At 39.3% G+C, this 13,967-nt stretch overlaps 1 protein-coding gene across 1 annotated transcript in view; it reads left to right on the top strand.

Moving 5' to 3' along the window:
* The first annotated feature begins 69 nt into the window (after window positions 1–69).
* Window positions 70–13,967, top strand: part of LOC111070054 — a 61,203-nt gene continuing 47,305 nt past the window's right edge. The window contains 2 exon segments of the mRNA XM_022360353.2: window positions 70–539; window positions 13,391–13,967. The exon segment at window positions 13,391–13,967 is cut by the window's right edge and continues 131 nt beyond it. The gene's annotated coding sequence lies outside the window, so the exon portion shown is untranslated.

Here is a 13,967-nt window from a genome sequence, read left to right as displayed (position 1 = left end):
TTTGCCACAGCTATTGAGGCAGCAGCGCCAGCCGCCGCTCTCTCTCTCTCGCACCCTGTCTCTCTCTGTGTGGAAATTAATAATAATAATTCAAATAATTAATATAAAATTTAGGTTTTTTTTTATTCAAATCAAAGAAGAAAATCCAAATCAGCGGATAGCCGCTCACGGCTTAGAGGCGATCTTTTTTGTGTAAGCCTTACGTTATAACTGGCCTGGCCCCCGCCCCCTGTAAGAACCGCGCTGTTCGCTCTCAGCAGCAGCGCAGCGTCGCCGTCGCTGCCATCGTCGTCGACGTCGTTGACTGTGTCCCGTTCGCCGCTGCCGTGTCGCGTCGCGTCGCGTTCTGTGTTTGAAAGGCCTAAAAAAAACTCGGGTGTGTTCGTTCGGCGGCGCAGAGCAATGTGAGAAAATTTTTGTACAACGTTCATTTGTGCCCCGAAAAAAGATAAGAGTAAAAATAGAAGAAAAAATAAAACGTTGCAAATATACGAAATTGTTCAAGAATCTAAAGATAAGATGCAACAACAAAAAAATAGGTAATAGTGCAGCGCAAAAAAGAAGGGAATAAAGAGTACTGTTGAAGCAAAAGCAAAACGCAAAACGTAAAACGAATGAAAAAAAAAAGTAGTCAAAGTTTGCTTTGCTCTGCAGCTACCTCTCACCTCTTCCACCCACACCTTATACCCCTCGCGCTCTCGTGCATGTGTGTGTCTCTCGTTTATGTTTGTGTGTTCGTTTGCAAATACAAAAAGCAAGAAAACAACAAAATTCAAAGAAAAAAATTGCGTCGCGCAAAATACATTTTTTTTTTGTAATTTTTTTTTTTTTGCCCAAACTGCAATATAATATAATGCTGCCCAGCTCGTTCCCTCTCTCCCTCTCTTTTTATCTGAAACCAAAAGATGTTGAAATTTCTATACATCCCGCCGCTCGCCTCGCCTCGCCCCACCTCGCCTGTCTCTCTCTCTAACACTGTAAATGTGTGCGTGTATGTGTCTGCGTTCCAATTCTTAAATTTGTTCGTTGATTTTTGATTTTTCTTTGCAATCAAATTGAAAGGAAAACGCAGCAGACAGTGCAAAAGAGGGGTTTTTGGGGAGAAAACACACACAAAAAAACAACTATAATTTCGTTTATTTTCTTTTTTAACCGGACACGCCCCATCGGATGGGAATTTTTAATCCACCCAAAAAAAGAGTTATATCTAATTTTTTTCAAGCATTTTTTTCTGGTTTTCCTTAACAATGAAACAACAAAAAATTAATACTAATTTCGTGAAAAATAAGGTGAAATGGTTGCAAAAGTTATAACTAAAAAAAAATTAAAGGATTTTTCAATCGTATGGATTTTCCTCAACGACGCCCAGGGACACCTTGCACTCCTGACTTCAGGACACTCCTTGTTTTTTTTTTTTGGTAAGTAAAGCTTTAGGATCTATCTCTATCCACCCTTTTAAAGAAAAGAAGAACCCATATCAAATTTCTTTGTCTTGGGCATGGAATTTCTTGGGTACTTGGTACACCCTCTCTCTTGTGGGAGGGACTTATTTTCTAGAAAAAAGGGTATCCTTCAGCAGTGGGATATGAAAAATATGTGCTAAAAACAGCAGTATTATACAACACATTCAAGTATTTATCAAAGATCCCGATACAAGTCCTTAATATCACTTGAATGATATGTACGAGTATATCCATTTGTTTATCATTATTCATATCACGGTTAAAAGTCTGGAAGAATTTTGTTTTGTAATTAAGGTTATAATCCATTGAAGCCATCACTTTTTCAGTTAAAAATCCCACCTCTATGTCATGGTTCAAATTATATGAAGTGAGTTTATCCCAAACTTGCTTTTGTTTTTCTCTAGGATACAAAAAACTATAAATGAAAATATGGAAATATGATGACAATCGGAATGATACATACATATATTCATATACTCAGCAATCAATCTGCATGGGATGTGCCTGAATTTCTTTCGTATCAAGAAATCAGAGTGCTATTAAGGTTATTTTTTGAGTCTTCCTCGATCTGATCGAGGCTACAGGAATTCTCCCTTAAGGCAAACACTATTCCCTTAAAGTTTACTCCGAAAACCCATTTAAGAAACCCCCTTAAAAAATTGCATCTCCCGCTAGGTGGCTTCTTGTATATTTTTATGTTGTAAAATCTTGCAGAAAACTTTTCCGTATCGTTTCTTTTATTTTAAAAATGGTTTCAGATAGATTGTGAAATTTAGGAGGCTTTCTTTCGAGCTGTGAGCTTTTTTGCGACATCATTTTTCTTGTGGCAGTATGTCCTTTGAGCGTGCCTATAAACTTCTCCTTTGACGTCAAATGCCATGCCTAACACATACACACTCACACACACATGTTGCAAGTGCAAATTTTCTTAATCCTCAAGTCGTTAATGGGATTATAAGCCGTTGGTGTGTATTTTATACAATATTAATATGCAAAAATCTACAAAAACTTACACACACACACATTCTATGTCAGTGGATTTTGATGCAGAAAATTCTATATAAAATTCTTAGCATGGGGAATATAAGTGGGCGGTGGGGGATCATTGCGTAGGCGGATGGTAGGTGGGCTTTGGGGGGGCTGTGTATATTATTCCCGTTCCCATATCCCTCCCCGTTCCCGTTCTAAGATTCAGGAGCGGGAGCGTTAGCTTCAGCTGCGGCTCACGTAGAGCAGGTGGGTGGCTGTGTCGTGCAATCATCGGCTCACGCAGGTAGGGGTGGGTGGATGAATGGGCGTGCAGCCATCGGCAATCACGAAATGTGACAGATGTCATTCGTGGATGGATTCATCGAATGGAATAAGTCGGAGTTCCATGGCTTCAATCGAGGAGCACTTTCCATTGAAATTTCAGTTCTAAAGTGAACCTCAATGTGTTTGGTCGTGGAAAAGTGGAAAATCGTAATAAAAATTTCGAATTAAATGAACATTCGAAAGATGCAAGGAAGAAAGGAGATTCCAACAAGTGCTAAAACATTTTGAAGGAACATTCTATCACTTGTCTTTCTCGTGTAATCGAACGCAGATCCATTAAATCGATTGATTTCCGTAGGTAGGTCTTAGTATTACTTTTACTCGTTTTCTGTATCATTTATCCAAGTGATCCTTTGAATTATGTGCATTTAATGGCAGAATATTAAAAAACTATATTCGTGCTTAGATCATTTTGAATTTTGAATAGTCTTCAACTGAAAAAAAACCTATCTACTAATTTCAATCGATTCCGTTTTTGTTGGGATTCTTAAAGATTCTTCGCACATTCCATTCAATTCCATATTTAGTCCATATAGAGGAGATTCAAATCTAATTTCCATTTGGTTTTTTTTGTTTGTTTGACGAAACGCGTGCCCCCATCGTGGCGCCAAAAATATCTAGTTTTTCCCCTCTCTTTCTCTCCTCTGATCTACTCTGATCTTTCGAGTTCTCTTTCGTCTCTCTCTCTTCTCTCGTGTCTCCTCTATATACAGCATATATTTCCATACATTTTGTGTCATTTATTTTTTGTATATTTGTATTTATTTATACCTTCTTTTGGCCCTGCTTTTACGACCACCTCCTACAGTTCCCCGCCGCTAATTAGCATTTAAATTATGCAAATATTACTTTTTCTTCTCTCTCTCTCTCACAGTCCCTGTCTCTGTCTTTTGGGGTGCCGTTTATTTCCCCCATTTCTTTGTCTCTTCTAAGCTTTGAGAGAACATATTGAATGAATTTATTGTTGGGGTTTACGTGGCCTTTTCATTGGCATAGACATTTAGATCCATTTTACTTTAATAGAGTGCTCTCTGCTCGTATTACCATGCAATTATTATTTTAATATGATTTAGGAAAAATCTTAGGCGTTTGCATACATTTTTCAAAGGGAAATAAGAACCTCTTGGAACTCTGAAACCAAAATAGACTTTAATATATTTATTTATATAATATTATACATTTGTATAATTATACATACTTATGTATAAATATATTAATTACACTGGTCAACACGATTTTTCCTCAAGGAACAAAACAAACAAATTGGCAGTTGGGCCCGCAACCTTCCAAAAGGCATTTTTTGTTCATTTTTTACATATTTTAGGTTTGGTTAACGAATTTTAGCTCCAAAGTCTCTCCATAGATTTTAATGAGCGATACCTTAAACGACGCCAAATTAACGCACCTATACACAAAAAAATAGAGGACACAAGATATAATTTTTTTTCGACTTTTCCTGAGTTTTTAAAGTCAAAATTTCGTAAAAAATACCGCACAAAAATCATCATTTTTGCATTTCAATGCTTTATATTTCCCAGACGGTAAGCTGTAATCACAAAGTGTTTGGGCTTAACTTCTAGCTGTTTTAATTATCTTTTTAAAATAGCAAAGTTCTTAACAACCAGATGAAAGATACTAGAGTTATGTGAAAAAAACAAGCGCTACCTCTGAAAAAAGCTTTAAAAAAGAATACCATACTTCAAAAAAAAGTTCTGCCATAGAAAAAAACCATAATTCTTTAAAAAAATTTTAAAGCCCCACATCTATCAGAAAAAGTCGGTTTGGATCCTTGAGGAAAAAAAAAGTTCGGTTTTGTCGAGTAGTGTTATCTATCCATTGAAATTTCAATTTAAAAAAATAGCGAGAAAACGGCTGTCAGTCCACTAGGAAACTCTTATTGGATCTTGCTTTCAAGAAATGATCAAATCCTTTTTCTAAACCTGACAATGGCAGCATGAATATCTTTTTGCGGAACCATCAATTTTCCAGTTATGTGAATGACTTTCGGTTGATTTCAATTGAATAATTCTAAAACCACAGAAGATATATGTATGTACGTCGTTTAATATTTGATAGTCTGTAATCCAAAGAGCAGGAAAAAAACTATGTTCTGTGGGAAACAACCCCGAATATTTGATCGATTTTTGATAACTATTCATTGTGTATTTTCCCCTAATTTCACGTCCCGCTTGATCAGTTTTCATGAGTATTTTTCCTTTGACTTAGATCCGAGTTTTGGAGTCTTCAAAAATATCAATGTAAACATCGGTGGTACTTTTCCCCCTTCAGAACTTTCAGAACCGGAATCTTCTTATTTAAAGGGGTGTCAAATAGTCGGTAGCATCCCCCTCCTCCTTTCCGTTGTGATACCCCCTTCTGTCGTTTTACTTTTTTTTTGTGTGTGTGTTTCTTCTTCTTTTGTGCCGCTCGTAGAATTTCTTGTTGAACCGGTTCTTTGGAAGTTGGTAGAGGCAGCGGTGTGGAGCGGTGCGGTGCTGCGCACACACACACACAGTCGCACATAAGTTGCTCCATTCCACTCCCCTCTTCACCCCTCCGCCGACTTTGCGCTGTGCCCCTGGCCATGGTTTTTTTCTTCTGTTTTTATTTATTTTTTATTTGTCTGTCATTTGCCTTTTATTTTTTTCTTCTTCTTTTGCTGTTTCTGTCTTTCTTTATTTTTTTGTTGTTTGTTGTTCATTTAAATGCAATCGCAGGCCGCATATTGATTTTTACTTTTCCAGAAGGAAAAGACAAAGAAAACAAGCGTAAAACGTGAACCAAAACGGCAAAAAGAAATACGCAAAAAACACACACTTTACATTTTTTTTTTTTTTGGAAGTTTGGCAACGTTGCTAACCGCGCCGCGTGCAGGAATTCATGATGATTGAAAGAAGTAAGTTAAGTGTAGGATAGGATGCTGCAGAGAATCGATCGATGAAAACATCCATAAATAACATTTGAAAATACACTTGGAAATGAGAACATTTTTCAATTTTCCAAAGCCTAAATTTGTATGCATATGTATATTCCTACTTGAAAAACGAGATATTGGTAGTATGTATTACAAAATGAAATACCATCCAGAAATATCCCACCTATCCAGACTTCCATACGTATTCCATAAAAGTATTTTTATTTATTCTCTTAAAAGTATTTCACATTATTTATTCTCTAATGATACAGACAAGCCCTCTTGGGTTCCTTGAGAATCCGTTGGTAAGGGGGGAAGGGACAGCAGCATTCCTTCCAATTATAGTTTTCTGAGCAACCCGACCACTCCCACTCCTCTAATTGGCTCCAACCCAGCTTCTGTTTCTGTTCTGTGGCACTGCCATTTTTGTGCAACAGAAATTGAAAGCATTTCATATTTTCCGGCCACTGGCAGCGGGGGCCCCCTGTCCTCCTTTCAGTCCACCAATTGGGGTTTGATTCCTCAATTTTTGGAAATGGAATGCAAATTTCAGAGGAATAAAAAAAACCCCCAGAATATCCCTACAGATGATGGGAGGCTGTGGCATGGAATTGTGTTTGTGTGTGGCAGAATGCCTGAAACTGTCACTTGACATTTTAATGGAATTTTTATGTTTTTGCAAAAGCTTTAGCAGCTACCAGGCAGCAGCAGCAGCAAAAACAATGATAGGGGATCACAGAGAAAATCAAGTGGGGGGAAAAATCAGTTCTCAGCTGACGACTATGGTGATGCCTCATAACTGAATTTTCTTTGTTGGGGAAAATTTTTTTGTGCGTGTTTTCCACCTAAATTTGTGGATTGGATTTCGGTTTCTTATTACCTTGAGGATTTCTGGATTTATGATTTATCTGAAAAACTATGGGATTGCCCGATTTAAATCGGAGAATAAATAAAGTCTGAGAGATTGAATTTCCTTTGAATTATTAAATTCCAACCGTAATCCATAATATTTGCTTCTTTTTCTAGCTGTAATAAGTGTGCATGATTTTTGGACTCTAAACCAAAATTAATGGGTATCTGGTATTTGCGAGAAAGGAAAGGCAGAAGAGAAACTAAGAGAGCAAAAGTCAAAGTTCGATTTTCGATAATTATTTTAGGTTTTTTTTTATAATATTTTTTCCCTGGGAGCAGCAGCGCAGCGTCTGAATATAGATCATTCCTCTCGCTCCTGTTTATCTCTTACATGCCATTCCGCTCGTTTCCCTGCCTCTCTTCTGTTGCAAAAAAGTATATATACTTTTTTGGTGGAACATTGTGAAAGTAATTTCAAAAGCAAATTGCCTTTTGCCTTTTTTGGGTCTTATCTTGAAAGTTTCTTATCGCCTCTACCCTTCTGTGTCTCTCACTATCTCTCTTTTGTCGCATTATTTCACCCCCAATCTCCTCTCCGTTGCCGTAAACGGAATGTTCTTGAACCTGAAAACGTTCCTCTACTGAAATGCAACAAAAATACTTTAAAAAAAGAATATGTTTTCCAAGAATTTAAAGAGATTGTCAAGCTGTTGTTCAGATAGGAAACCCTTATAAAATACTATAATAAAGAAAACAGAAATTTAAGAGTAAATCTAAAATCTATTAAAGTAGCAAACTCTCGAATTTGGATACTATTTGAATCGGTGTGGAAAATCCTTTTGTGTATACGTACATATGTAGGTGTTTCATATAGATTCAAGTTTTTCTTGAAGCTTGAAATTCTAGCTGTGGCCACACACAAACGGTATAAAATCGTAAACAAATGCATTTCCACAGAATTACACTGAAACGAAGGGAAATTCAATCCCCAGAAGCAGAAGCAAAAGCAGACCACAGAGCCAGACTTTCTTTATTCTTTGATCGAATCAAATATCAAATGAGAAATCGCCATATTTTTTGTTTAAAAAAAAGTCAGACAGAAAGATGAGGCATGTGGCAAGTGCATTCGCAATGCAAATGAAAATGGAAATGCAATACTTTTGAAAGGGTTTTAGTTTTCATCTTGTTAACGTTTAATTGGTTAGACAATATAAATACATATCTGGGCAAAGGGGTGTTTTGGGTGGTAAGGATTTAAGGATTGGACAGACACAAGAGATTTTTTTCACGGAAATCGCAACCAAGTTTGCGGCTTTCCCGCTTTGAAATTCCTTGAAACTTAATGGAGACATTAAAATATGAATACGTTTTCGTAATATTGGATATAATATGAAGGTAAAGCCGCTTCTTTAAGAGAGAGAGAAAGCCCAGAGCCATCCCCACAAAATATTTACATAAAATAAAATTCTACACAAAAAATAACACAATACTCCTTCCTTAAGAAACATCAAAATATATTCCTGTATGTATATAGATTTCATAGAAGAGAATGAGAGAGCGATTTACCGAGCATAGAAGTTTCTCTGTAGAGATCTGAATATTAGTAGTACATTTTACCTTTTTTTGTTATTTACGTTATATTTTTCTTCCATTGAAACGACTTTTGCTTTTACGTGTGTGTTTCTAATGTGTGTTTGCACCACAGTGGAATGCAATTAGTGCAAACCTTCTAGACGGGAGTCTGGAGGAATGTACACTGTGGTCTTAGAACCATATGTGCTGCGGTATGTTGTTGCAGGGGCACAGGCAGGCACTGTTGCATATTTTGATGGATGCCTGACCGATCAACAGACCGGCCAGATGTTGCTGTGGAGAGAGAGAAAGGTGGGTGGTGAGGTGTAGTATGTGTATTTCCAAGCAAAAACAAAAAAATCTACAATACAGTTCATTTTTCTTTCAGCTGCAAAACACGTTTTTCCATTCAAAAACTACAGTAAATAGCCGATAAAGCACACGCACGCACTGGAAAAAATGAACATACACACACACACATACATACATCATGGGGGGGGCAGCACTAAATTAAAGCTCAAACAAAAAATCAATACTTTATCAAAAAAAAAAAACCCGAAATCCAACAAAGAATAAGAGCAGCAGAGGCATGCAGAGAAGAGACAGAGCAGAGTCAGGAGCAGCAGCAGCTGTAAACCAGAATCAGAATCAGGCCTAACAGGCATCAGCGGCAGAGTGACGTTACAGAGGCTGGGCAGAGTCTCAGCAGAGCAACAAAGTCCTGGTCTGGTCCCAACACTGTGGCAGCGCAGTCGAACCTGTCTCAGCGGACTCGGTCGTGGCAGAGGCTCAGCAGAGCAGCACGGCGTGGCGCGGCGCTTATCTCAAATAAATTGCTTTCGGCCTACTCGTGATTTTTTTTTCGTCCACATTTTTCTCATTTGGTTTTCGCCGTCGCTATGGCTCTTGGGCTCTGTGTGTGTGTGTATGAACAGTACACATTTCGGACTCCGGCTCCCACAAAGCACCACAGCAGACCCCCCACACCCCTCCTACACAGCTGTGTGAACCTCTCCTGCCGCCCACACGCACCCATACATATGTAAGTGTGTATGAAAAGCATGCGCCTGCCGCTGCTATTTATATGTGCATGTTGGATGTGTGTGTGTGTATTTTATGCTCTACAATTATTATTATTATATCTGTGCCTCTCTTTCTCTCTCACTCCTGTGCATTACGTGTCAGCTCTTCCTCTCTTTTTATCTATAGGTCTCCCACTCTACATTACCATAACCTCTTCTCTGCCACTGCTGTACCACTGCGCTCTCCTCCCACTCACCCGCTCTACCCCTTCACGCTTCCACAATGTTGCTGCTGCTTCTTCTGCACCCATACTCCCTTCTCCCCACCCATTCCTTTCGTTGCTGATGTGCTCCTTTTTCTTCTACCTTTTAAACTTTTTGGGGTCTTTTTTTTTTTGCTTGTTACGTGTTTCACCTTGCGCGCCGTGTTTTATTGCTTTTGCTGCTGCTGCTGCGCTGCGTTTTACTCGTTCGACTCGTTTCTGCCTTACTCGCACACACAAGGCACGGCACACAAACACACACACTGGCGCATGAATGACCCTATCTATCTCGCTCTTGCCTGGCTGGGGAATTTTTGTGTGCACGTCACTATGCGCGTTGGCTCGACCGACCGAACGTCAGTCTGTCGTGTCAGACACGATTTACGTCGTACGGTCGGTTGTTCAGTCGCTCGTTTCAGACACGTTGTACGTCGTTTGGTCGTTCAGTCATTCGTTCTGTCGCTTTTTTGTTGTTCGTTTCGTTTTATGACGTTGCCAGTTTTGTGTCTGCGTCCAACCATACATACATCTATGGCCAGCGTGTATGTGTGCACGAGTGTGGTTGTGTCTGTGCTGTATTCGGTTGCCAACGGCGCTGCCGCTGCTGCCTTCTTGCACTTGCTGTTGCGTCACCCGCACACACTCTCACACACAAGAAGCAGAGACCAAACATGAAACGATGTCTGCCCGTTGCCTCCCCACGCCTGGTCTTTGTACATTCATTCATACATACATACATACATATGTATGTATGTATAATAAATGGTGTGTATATATGTAAATGCATGTTTCTGTGTGTGTACGTTCCCGATTTTGTTGTTTTCTCTCTGCTTCTGACTGAACCTTAGTCCCTCCACTCCACCTCGCAAATGCTTGTCTTTCTCTCCCTCACACACACTCGATGGCACTCCATTACTGCTTTTGCCCCGTCTTTCTCGCTCAATCTCGCTCTTGTGCGCAGCCCTCTCCCTCTCTCATGCAAGCTTCGTGGGCATTGCTTTTGTCTTCTGCTTCTTGTTGTTTTGTTGCTGCTTCGAGAGTTGGCTGTTGTTTTGGATACCCTTCCAGTGCGATAGCGACAGGGTATGATTATTTTGTGGGGAAGTTTGCCAAGCAGAAAGGGAGGGTAGGCAGATTGCCTGGCCAACATAGTACATACATATATGTACATATGGCTCTAAAATTCTTTACTTTATATTCTATTCAGCCTTTATGTTAATTTCACCCATTAACAACATATGCGAAGTAAAACTTACAACTTAGAGCCAACATCAGCAAAAACTTCAGATTTTGATTTCAAGGGTATCAAATCACAGGGCGACGTAGCTCTATTTTTCTTTCCCGTTCTTTTTTTTATTTAAGGCATTATTATTATTATAAAGCTGTGGACGCTGGCAGCGCTGCCCCTGTGCTTTGCATGTTTCGTGTTCCTTTTTAGTTTTTTTGTAAGCCTCTTTTCGTCGTCTGCTGTCGCTGCTGCCTTTTATTGTTGTGTTCGTGTGTATGTGTGTTGTTATTTTTATTAATTTGTTTTGCGCTGGGTCTGTTTCTGACTTTGCCTTTGCCTCTGCTTCTGCCTTTTGCTCTGTGTGAAATTTGGCAACTGCGCCTCTGCTAATTTTGCTGCTGCTTTAATCTTACGCGTGCTTAAGTTTTTTTTGTCCCTCTTCTCCTTTTGCTTGCCAGCTCTTCTGCTATCGCTTTCTCTCTCTCTCTCTCTCGCCTTTGTATTGAAAATGGGCAACGTTGCTCTGTGCTTTGTGCTGTCTGCTGCTGCTGCCCGCAGCCGCCGCCGCTGCTTCTGTGTATTTTTATTGCTTGCTCTCTCTGGCAGCGTCGCTGCCATGCTTGGCTGACTTTTTTCCTCTCCACTCCATCTTCCCTCCTTCTCCCTCTCCGACACACCACGCTTCAGGGTACGTTTCCTCTGCTGCTATCTCTTCTTCTTCGCTTTTGCTGATTCTTCTACTTTTAGCTTTATTTATTTTTTTGCTTTTTGCTTGTTTGTGGAATTTCGTGCTTAATTTTCGGTTTGGTTCGTTCTCTCTCTTTCTTTGTGGGTATCTGTCTCTCTCTCTCTCTCACTCTCTATCTCTTTGTATGTGTTTCATGTGTGCTTTTAGCTTAAATTTAATTCAATTTCTGTTTAATTTTCATAGTGAGAATTTAATTTACTATTTGCTGTTGCCTTTTGTGTTGCCACTTTTGTTGCGTGTTTTTCTCCTCTCCTCCGATATCTCTTCCCCTCTTTGTTGTATTTATTTGCGGCTCTGCAGTTTAATTGCTTTCATTAAAAACAAAATACAGTTGCAAAAATGTTGCAGCACTGAAAAACATGTGGTCTATGGCCCATGCGCTGTTGCCGCTTTTCATGCGCTGCTTCTTCGGCTCTATTCTGAGTGGTGTGTGGTGCGGTGTGGTGCCGCGCTGTTGCCAATCTTCTTCATTGCGCCTGCTGCCGTTGCCCGTGGCCGCATCTTTACCCATTGAATGCGCGATGCGCAGTTGCCGCTTTTCACTTGGCCATTGAATTAAATGTGTGTGTGTGTATGTGTGTGTGTTAGTGCCTTAGAAATGCCATCTTCATCGAAATTGATAGATGGATTGGATGGATGAGCGGGTGAAAATTATTGACGGGCAAGAGAATGGTTATATTTTCTCCTCTGTGAGAGGAAGGAGACAGTACAGTGGTCGCTCGGGGAAATATAAATGCCAGAAATAGAAAAAAGATTAACGTTAGAAGAGCAATGTTTAGTTAGAGCCCCTCGAATGTTCAAGTCCTTTAACTTGTAGAGAAAATAGACTAAAATTGAAATGAAAGTTTATTGTATTCAAGTAAATATGAACTCTTAGGGTTAAGGGTTAATGTTGCTTTGTGGGATGTGATTAAACTATTATTGAATGATACATATATTCATTGGCGTTTATTTTCGACTATTTTGGTTCCAGGGATTATCTTTATGTTGGGAATCACTTTGGGGTTTCTGTTTTTTCCTGGCTTCTCCAGAAATTCTGGACTTAAAGATTTAGTTCATTTATAAATTAAAATGGTTCGGGTTCCGTGACCGCAGTATCTCACCTTCCTGGGACCCTCAAAAAGCCTTCCTGCACCCCCACCGAAATTAATATAATACTCAAAACCTGCCACCCTCATTGGACCACCCCCAAAAACCCCAATCAATGACAAAAAGATAATGAAACGACTACACTTGAGACCAGTCTAAAGCAGTCTGGGGCGACGACATTATCTATTCGATTATTTATGGCCCTTATCGATTTTCTAATCATCATTTTATCGATTGAATGTGTGTTTATTTTTGCATCGAACTAATCTGTTTTTCTCTCTCTCTCTCTCTTTCTATCTGCAGGTCCCCAAGGCGTTTGATGATGAGGTGGTGGAGGCGAAGGAGCCGTTAACTTGTTTTATTCTGTGTGTGTGTGTGCTCTGTGTTTCTTTTTTTTGTTTTGTTTTGTTTTGCGCTGTCGATAAGTGTGCGATAACGATTAAAAGAGAAAAGGACAGCAGACAAGCGACTGGAAATACGAATGCGTAACGAAAAAGTGTGCAAAAGTTGTTAATTAATGGAAAAATACACATATGTACATATATACATACATATGTACAAATATAGGGTTTTAAATCGCAAATCGCAGTATCAATACCGTATTTTACTTCGTGTGGAGGATTTATTTACCATTTTGTGACACGATCAAACACGCATATATACACACACACACGAACACACGGGTATGATCGTGTCGTGTATGCATGCCACTGTGCATCATTTTTTTTTTCTCGCTTGATTATTTGTTAATATAATATTCCCCCGATTCGAAAAAGTGTTAAAAATTGTGGCGATAACTGACATTTCTGTGTGTTTTTTTAAGTGAGAAAATAAATACGTAAAAAACGAAAGAGAGAGAGAGAGAGGAGCAAGAGCGACGTTGCAGCTTTCCACTAAACACATTTTCCATCCACTTCTATTGCAGCAGTGCGTGTGTGTAAATAGATAAAGATAAAAGATCTATAAAAAAAATAAAAATAAATACATAAAAAATATCTATAAAATAACGAGGAAATCCCTCATTCAAACAAAAGTGTTGGAAAAAACAACAAAAAACAGAAAACCGCAACAATAACAAGGGGCGCAAGATGCCTGAGCAACAGGCATGTGCCTAGGCAGATGTTGTTGCATGTTGCAACAAATAAGTAATAAACAACGACAGCACCAACAACAACAGCAACAGCAGGACCTGCAACCACACAAACTTCAACAACACCAACAAACGACAGAGAAAAGAGAAGCAAACCACCCCCAAAACGTAACCTCAAAAGTGCAGTTTTTTTTTCTATAAATCAATTTTTTTGAGAGTGTATTTCTCTGTCTTTGTGTGTGTGTGAGTGCGTGGGAGCGAGTGAGTTTGTGTGCGTGGTTCGTCTGTTGGGAGAGTGAGAATGTGGCAGTGCAATGCTGTTGAGCAGCTCCCAAATACTTACAACAAAAACTTCAACAACAGCAAGAATACGTTTAGCAACACCAAGAAAAGCTTCAACAACACCAAGCCC

The sequence above is a fragment of the Drosophila obscura genome, unplaced genomic scaffold (assembly GCF_018151105.1).
Source record: "Drosophila obscura isolate BZ-5 IFL unplaced genomic scaffold, ASM1815110v1 contig_28, whole genome shotgun sequence".
NCBI classification, from domain to species: Eukaryota; Metazoa; Arthropoda; class Insecta; order Diptera; family Drosophilidae; genus Drosophila; species Drosophila obscura.
The sequence above is the reverse complement of the archived record's forward strand: the minus strand, read 5'-3'. Positions and strand labels throughout refer to the sequence as shown.